Consider the following 9,972-nt stretch of genomic DNA (forward strand, 5'->3'; position numbering starts at 1 on the left):
AAAAAAAAATTAATCTAATTTTTTTCATATTTATTTATATTATAATTTTTTAAAACATTATACAAAAATTTTAGAAAATTCAAAAAAATTTAACACTCTAAAAATAGAGTTTAAATATTTTATTTTACACGCGTATAAAATAAAAGAGTCACACGTGCAACAAGTTGTTTGAACCATATTTTCGACATGTTAAATTTTTTTAAGGTACCATTTGGTAACACTTTTTTTATCAGTTTTCTGTTTTTAAAATTGAAAAAGTGAAAATATTTTTCAAAAACATGTTCAATAAAATTGTTTTTACTTTTCAATTTTTTAATTAAGAATCAAAATTTTTTTTTTTAAAAAAAAATCACTTTCAATATTTTTTAAACAGTTTTTTTTCTTAATCAATATCTTGGACTTCGATTAGACCCGGACCCAAATCCCCTCACGGCCTTGGCGATGAATCCAGCCTCTGACTTGAACCCGAATTTGACCTCGGACCTAGACCCGACGTAAATAAAATCAAAAAATAAAAATAAAAATGAATTTTATAGAACACACTTTTGTTTTCTGTTTTTAAAATTGAAAAATAAAAGTGGTTACAGAACGCATTTTTATTTTTCAAAAACAAAGGTGTCGTTTGGTAACATTTTTGTTTTTTAATTTTTTAATCACAAAATGAAAGTGAAATTTTTGTTTTTAAAAAAATTATTTTTGAAAAACAAAAATGCGTTCTGTAACCACTTTTGTTTTTCAATTTTAAAAATAGAAAACAAAAGTGTGTTCTGTAAAGTTCATTTTTATTTTTATTTTTTAATTTTATTTAAGTCAGGTCTAGGTCCGGGGTCGGATTCGGGTTCAAGTCAGAAGTCGGGTTCAGCGCTAAGGCCGTGGGGAGGGGATTTGGGTCCGGGTCTGGTCGTAATCCAAAAGATTGATTAAGAAAAAAAAGTTGTTTAAAAAAATATTGAAAGCGATTTTTTTTTTTTTTTTTTTTTAAATTTTGATTTCTAATTATAAAATTGAAAAGTAAAGACATTTTTATGGAACATGTTTTTGAAAAATATTTTCACTTTTCTACTTTTAAAAGCAGAAAACTAATTAAAAAAGTGTTACCAAACGCCACCAAAATTTTTAAAACCAAAAATTTTACTTTCATTTTGTTATTAAAAAATTAGAAAACAAAAGTGTTACCAAACGACACCTAACTTTCTCAATTTTTTATATGATATTTTAAATAACTATAATGTATATGACTAGCGATGTTTATCAAACTGTCCATACTGCACAAACTGCTTGCACCACACCACACCGCACAAAAAATGCAATTTGAAATCTTTTGCGGTGCGGTTGCAATTTGTATTTTCGTCAAACCGCGCGGTGCAGTGTGATTTACGGTTTTGAATTTAATAATCGTGGTTCAAACTGCACTGTATTATATATTACAAAAATACTAAGTTTTACATTATGATTTGTCTTTTCATATATGAGCAACTCGTATGATTACAAAGTCCAAATCATACAATTAAATTTAAGGGACATCCATATAAATTATTTTCATTTTTTATTTTTATTTTTAATTTTTTATTCTTAACATATTATTATTGATATGTATGTATATTATATAATTTTTAGAGACAATTCAACATAATGACTTGATTAGTATATATGTTATGACTTTAACAGTTTGATAAGATAGTTTTTTTCTTGTTTAATTGTTGAAACTTTATTAGACTAATATTTTATTTTTATTTATAAGTTTGATAATGATGATAGTGTAAACTGGCTAAATCACAATACATTTTTGCAGTGTGATTTTCGCAGTTTTAAAGTCTTACGGTGCAGTTTCAATTGGAGAAATTGTAAAAATCGTATATGTATTTTGGTTTAGAAAATAGTCTAAACCTACCACCTGCACTGCGAACACCCCTATATATGACTATGAAAAAATTAAATTGAAAATTTTTTTGCATGTCAAAATAAATAAAGAAAGCATTAGTGGAACCCTTTTAAGAGATGTATTGTGGAAATATACAATATTATATATGCACACTATAAATGTTAGGGTGCTACTACATTACACCCTTTAAAAATAGTATATTGATGTATTCTCTAACTATTTTGATATCTAGAAGAATATTTTAGTCTAATTTTTTTATAGCCGTGTACATTATAATTATTTAAGACATCCTACAAAGTTTTGATAAGAAAAAGTTTTTTTTTGCATTTTTACGGAATTTTACATAGAAACTCTTATTGCAGCTAGCAATGCAACCTAAATTGTAACAGAAAATTGTCTAGAAACTCCTATTGCAACTAGCGCTGCAACCACTTTCGAAACACAAACTGTAAATTTGAAAAAAAAAATTAAAAAAATAGTATATAGGGTAATTTTTTTATTTAATATTCAAATAGTCTATTTCACACGTGTCAAATAAAAAATCATGTGTTAAATATAATTATTTTTAAATTTAGACTAAAAAAAATTCAAATACCGAAAAAGATAATACTCAATCACGATCCATTGTAGAATTTTCATTTATTGTCCCCACATTCAAACAGCGCGTGAAAACACCGCCCAATAAAGACATGTGGTATATAAACTATTGTTTTAGGAGTGCGTAGGTTAAGCCCGCAATAACTATGGATGCATCCCCCTTGGTTTTTAAAACTACACCACGTACCAACGCCTATATTTCTTGCTATTTTGCGCCACTTTTTCTGAAATTTACCACTTTTTTTTTTTGTTGGGTGAAATTTACCACCTTAAATTGAATATAGAACTTGGAGTTTTTCTATTTTATTAGATAAATAAAAATAAAACTTTAATTTTTTATGGTTAAATTTTTTTAATTATCATTTTACTTACACTTAATTTTTTAAGTTTAAATTTTAACGGTAAAACCCTCTAAATATATAATGTATTTACTAATTGCAACAATTTTCATATTTGTATTAATATATATGTAATGGTTGTAAGATAAATTAACAATAAATCTTCTATTTGTATATAATATAAAACACGATAACAATATACAATAATTAAGTATATGTGTACCTTATTGATCTATAATAATTATTAGGGCTGCACATAAAAACTGCTAAACCGTGAGAACCGCCTAACCCATTAGAATCCGCCCGCATGGAAACCGCCCATTAAAAACCCGCTAAAATTGGGTTGGGTTAAGTTTTAACCTGCTGTTTGGCGGGCGGGTACGAGTTAGCTTAAAAGGGGCGGGTCCAACCCGTACCCGCTATTTTTTATTTATTTATTTTTTAAAAATTTATAACTAAAATAAACTAAAACAAAAGAACAAAACCCTAAACTAATTCTCTGAAACTCTTGAACCGCTCACAGCCGCTCGTCCCCTTCTTCTCTTCTCCCATCGTCGACAGTCGCCGCCCAGCCTCAGGCCATCAACGACTCAACCCCCACCACCTACCTCGACTCCCTTCACTTCACTTTCTTCTTCTTCTTCTTTCTCTCTCTAACCAAAAACCAGAGGAAAAATTATCGGATCGTTATGAGGCGAACCGAAATGTCTTTGTAAGTATCCTCTGCATCATTTTTCTTTGATTCAATTCTCGTTGATTCTGTGTTAGTTTCTTACGTTACGGATTGAGCTAGCTCGAACAAGAACCAATTATTTCGGTTCTTGATTTGATGTATTTAGCTTAGTTTCATTATAAATGTATTGATTATTGTAGATTTGTAACAGTAGAAACTTTGTTTGTAAGCTTGGAATCAGTTGTTGATGTAAATTTTGGATGTGAATTTTTTGGGTTGTTGTTAATTGATGCAAAAGAACAATAAAAATTGAAACTTTTAATGTGATCCGTGAAATGGGGAGGATTTGGTGATCTAATGAGACGTTCGGCGACGAGTGTTCCGTCCGAGCAAATGGAGAAAGGGACGGGGAAGAATCAGCATATAATCGGCTTTGTTGTTTGGTAGCTTTATATGCTTTTTTCTGGATTTTGTTGTTGTATTTTCATTTTGCTGTTTTTGGTCGTAATGGTGTAGATGAATCAGTCAAATTACAGCCTGTTTCCGTTGATAACATTGATTCATCTGTTGTTGTTGTTTTTTATTTTACTGTGACCGATCCAACCTTTAACCACGATATATCACTTTAGTTGTTTATCTTTACATAATTTTTATTTTGGCAATGCAAAATAAATTATTTGTTAAGTTTTTATGGCTCTATGATTACGTGCCTAATGGGCAATATACACTATTATGATTCATTATATGAGTAGAAAATTTACATTTAGTATGATAATATACTTTGGAAGTTTTGATTTTTAAGCAACCCAAACCGCCCAAAAAATCGCAATAAACCGCCCCCTAAAAAACCGCCCACCCCAAACTTTTATTGGGCAGGTATGGGTTGTGATTTTAAAAAACCGCTAAATAAAAAAACTGCCAAACCGCCCAAAAACGCCCAACCCAACCCATGTGCAGCCCTAATAATTACCGCAATTTGATAGTGCAATACTATCAAGTAAGTCTTTCTCCTTATATCTCTAAATTATAATCAGTTTATTTATTTGATTATCAAAAGTATACAATTGTGATGAGACAATATGTATGAGCCTGCTAATTAAAGACTTCAGTTAACTAGAAAAACTCACACTTATGTTTCACCTAAACTTTACACACAGATGGTAAATCTATTAACTATTGATCACTAACAATATGACCTAACACATCAAAGAACTATCCAATTAACTTACGTTTTAATAAAATCAATAAAATTTAATGTAAGCTTAAATAAAAAGTCTAACAATTTTTAAAGAGATAATTTTTTAGATGAAAAAAAAAATGTATTTATAAATTTTAATTTTTTCAATAATTTTATTTTCAAAAAATGTTATTTTTGAAAAATCTACCCAACATCCACTACTAAAAGAATAACAAATACACCAAATATGTAGTATAATAATTACTCACATTTTTTTTATTATTATCATTATACATTTTTGGATATAGTAAGAAGTATAAGTGAAAGTGGTCATCTCATGTCATCACATAGGTTGTAACATGACACGTGTGAAAGATGTAGAAGAAGCAAAAATTAATGTATGATATTGGTTTAGTGGGTCCCACAAAGTTTTTATACACCACATATATGTACTCACTTTCATGCCATGCCCCCTAACCCTAGCCTTAATCCCATCACAACCCTCCAAACCAATCCCAATAAATGAAGCTCTACAATTTTTATTTTTTACTTTCTCATGACCCCCCAAATACTATTTTATATTCACACTTATAAATTTTATGAGCTTTTATATTTTATATGTAAAAATATGATTTCTTTTTTAAAAAAATTATTTTATTAGAAAATTAAAAAAAAAAATTGAAAAATAAAAGAAAATCAAGTAAAGATAATTAGGTACATTTATAGTAACTAAAGGGATAACTAGTTACCATAAAAGGAGTAACTAGTTACCTTATGCATTTTTTTTTTTCATATTTTTTAATTTTTTAATAAAATAAATTTTTTGAAAAAAAATTATATTTTACTAACTTATACTTTAAAAACCATAAAAATAAAAATTTCTCATAGTTCAAGAGGTAAAAATATAAAGAAATGTTGTTAAAAAAAGAATCCATTAAGTCAGCAAACATAGTTCAAAATTTTAGCCCATGAATAATATTTTTTTTTTCATATAAAAAAACATTATTCATTCTTTAAATATTATTTTAATAATTTCTCTCATTTTTTAATTCTTTTTCATTTAACATTTTAATTTTTTTTTTGGTTTATATATATAAAATATATTAAAAAATATAATATTTAGATGGGATAGAGAAAAAAATATAAAAGTTGATGTATGATGTAATGTAAAAGTGTGAGGTAAAATAAATAAAATGAAGTTAAGTAGAGAAGTTGATGTAAATGCTCTTAGAATAAAAAAATATTTTATTAATTTACAGTACAAATATTCATTTTAATAATCTTGTTACTAATAAATACTTAATTTTTAAAAGTTGCAGTATTAATACTCAAAACCTCAATTTTTCAAACTTATGTTGACACATGGACAATTCATATTATTTCACTATTTTTTTTTTACCTAATAACTAATTTAAAATAAATGTTATTTAATAAAAATACATATTCTATTAAAAAAAAAAACCTAAAATCTAAAATCCAAAAACCAAAAACTAAAAACCTCCTACTCTAAAAGACACCATAGAGGTCGTTTTCCAAATCCTCTCCTCCATGAACAACAATGCTCCTTCTTCTTTCCTTTCAAATAGCATCATTGTCGTTCTTGCTAACAGAGACGTCTCTGCTTGTGATAGCACCAGAAGGTAGACTCTATCATCACAGATAGCTTGGTGGTGGCGGTGTTAGTAATAATATACGTGGTATATTTTCATTGAATTTGAAATTTTACTCTCATATATACACATCTATACATAGTGACATTCTAGATCGTATTTAACAGTTGAATTTAACGGACGCCTCAAATTTATAAAGAAAAGTGAAATTAATGAGGTATTGCCACTAAAAAAAGATCAAGAATTTAAGTGTCTAAAATTAAAACATAAGAAGAGTTCACTGTCAATTACCATTAGACTATGTTTGGCAGGAAAAAATGAGAGTAAGATGAATAGAGAGTTAATGAAGGATGGAGAGTACAAGAGAGGGAGGGGAAGGAGAATAATACTTATTTTATGTTCTTTGGTAGGAAAGATGAAGTAATAGAAGGGATAGATAATTATTAATATATAAAATTACTATTACGTTCTTATAATTATTTTTTAATAATATTTAATGAAAGTATTTTTTGTAATTTATAATATTTAAAGAGAGAGAGTTCTAATCCTCCTATTAATAGAGGGATTTTAAAGAGGAAATTACACTCTATACCCTTTTTATATTGTCCTCTTTTATTTTTACCTTCTTTTTTAAAATCTATCATTTTTACCTCTTTTTTTAAACATTGTACCAATTTTGCCCCTATCACTTCAAGATACTCTCCATGTGATTCTTTTATGTAAGGGTATTTTGGGTACAATACATATAAAAAGAGGTATATTTCAAATAAACATAAAATTAGAGGTAAATTTGATTAATTGATGAATAAAAGAGGCATTTTTCAACTTACCCCGATTTTAAATTGAAGGTTTGAATGGATTTTCAATCCTCTCATATCTCCTTCCTCTCTTTCAATCTTTCTTGCCAAACAATAAGATTTATCATCTCCTCCCACCTCTCTCCTTCCTCTCCTCTCCTCTCCATCCCTCTACTTCTCCCTCCTACCAAATAGTGTTAAAATAAATGTTATAGTTAAAGGAAAGAATTTAAAATAAAAATCTACAATGGTTAGAGGAAAATCTTATTTTAAATATTTTCTTAAAAGAAAAAAAATACTTGCATTGACTCATCATGAATTTCATTTTACTCCTTTTTCTATTTCTATTCATGTTAATTTCTCCTTTATTTCTCCAAAATAGTGTGTCTAGGAAGAAAACCCACCATAATGATTATTGATTAGTCCATCATGGTCCAACCGAAAAAGCCCACATTATTTGGTGGGCCCAATCAAAGGGGCCCACACTAATTGGTGGGCCTATAATTGTTCTTTCTTAGTCCATTGATGTCTTGGCTACCACTCTTCTTTCCACTATACATTTTTTTTTAATAATTTATGATTTTCCAATCAATTATTAATCCATTTATACTATTTATTTATTTATTCGATATTAAACTTTTTAGGTTATGTAACTTCAACTTCACTTAACTATTTATTTATATTTTTGTTCTTTATTTAAATTACTTAAATTAATGTCATTATCTTATATATTTTAATTTTTGGCCAATCTATTACTTGCTTTTGGATTTAGTTTGTCTGTTTATAGACTAATTATTAAGCTTCCTATATCAAATCAAAATAATTCAATTACTATATATTATTATTTATTTATATTGTAATAATTATGTTTGACAAGAAAGCTTAAAAAATATTTTTAATAATACCACAAATATATATATATATTTATATAACTCAATCATAGCAAAATCATGTTATGAAATTATAATATTAATTGGCCACACATGTATGGCTTGTTGACATTTGTCAAAATTGATTACTTCAGATCTAAAATATATACATATATAAATATATATGTGATATTGTTTTTAAAGATAAATATATGTCATATTGATGTATATGCTATCAAGTATTTAATTAAAAAAAAATGAATTAAAATCTTTCTATAGAATTTTATCATTAATTTAGGATATATTAAATTTAAGTATAAATATATAAAACCAAAGTATATAACAGCATCTGGAGGACACGCAACGAATTGGTACACAATAACTCTCCACAGATGTGTTGAAATGTGTTAACAATATTTGTACTTCTTTTGCAGAGTTGCATGATAAAACTGAATTGTGATGTTAGAGTGGGCTTAGAGAGCATGTGCATTGCTGGTGTTGCTAGGGATTATCTAGGCAAGGTGATTCGGGTTGACACTTCTCGACTGGAGAACTCAGATGCGCTATGTGGAGAAGCTGCGGCCTGCTGTTTGGCTGTTTCGATGGCAATGGATCTAGGATATATATATTATTGTGGAGAGTGACTCGAGGCTAGCTATCAATGCGCTCAATGGGAAGGTATCTCATTGGGCTCTTGAGAACTATGTCTTATTTTGTATTTAGTCTTCTCGTGCTTTTATTAGTTGTAATTTTTCTCATGTTAGTAGGTCTTGTAACTTTGCGGCCCATAATGTGGCTAAGTGAGATTTTTCCCACCAACTGTATGGCTCTATTTCGATTTCCTCAATTCCGAGGGATCTATTTTGTAACGACCGTGAGGTTTAAGTGGTTTATTGCTTAATGAATATTATCACGCTTATTATATATAAAAAAAAAGTATATAACAAGATTTATATTTAAATACGAAAATAAATTGAAGGCACATATAAAAAAATATATTTTAATAGATTAATAATGCTTGACCATGAAATATATTTATATATATAAATAGTGAGATTTATTTTGAACAATTAATTTACACAATACAATATGTAACTAATCTTAATCACATATATATATAAATGTTTAATAAGGTAATAATCCAATAATCCAATGGTCAAGAATAAAATACCCATATATGGAATAAAAAATTCCTAAAATAGATAAAACTATTAATAGAAATAAAAAATTTATAAATGGAATTATTATTTAGAAAATAAAACACAACTAAAAAAATTAACAAACTATTTTTTTCAATAAAAATTATTTTAAAGATTAAAAAGAAAAAAAATGTATATTTATCTTTTTATAAAATTTCTTCATACTAGAATTCTAAATTGCATTACTGAAAATAAAAAAAATAATAATTTTAAACTTTAAACTGTAATACACATAAAATGTATAAGATTTTTTTTTAAACCTAAAATCTTTAATTTTATAATAATTAACAATTATTTATATGTTTTTATTTTTTTTTAAAAATACTTGAGCTTACCAAATCTATAAGAACAAAACCAATGAAGAAAATTTTAACAAAAAAAAAAATGAAAGAAGAAAAAAGTGTCATAAACATTATTGAATAATGGCAATTGCCGACACAAGAATTTCAGCACAAAAAATTATATTTGACCCCTAGACAAGATTATCATCTTCCAATCTTAAAAATATAAATAATGAACAACACCTCATTAGTTATTCTAGGAGAATGATTCATGGTAATATCAAAAAAATCATTTGATGGTAATAATATTTTTCTAACAATGATAACCTAAGTAAGAACTAAGAAGTATTGTAGCGTTTTATTTTTAAGAATATGAATAATATTAAGACAACTGGATTCTACAATCAAGCTCCTATTCTTCTAATAAAAAAAACACATTAATATACATGTAAATGATTTTTAGTTTTACAATAATAAATTATTAATAAACTCATAATTTCATAAAATAATAAAGTAGTAATTTTAATTAATTTTTAAAAATAATTTATA

This window comes from Cannabis sativa, chromosome 7 (genome assembly GCF_029168945.1).
Source record: "Cannabis sativa cultivar Pink pepper isolate KNU-18-1 chromosome 7, ASM2916894v1, whole genome shotgun sequence".
NCBI classification, from domain to species: Eukaryota; Viridiplantae; Streptophyta; class Magnoliopsida; order Rosales; family Cannabaceae; genus Cannabis; species Cannabis sativa.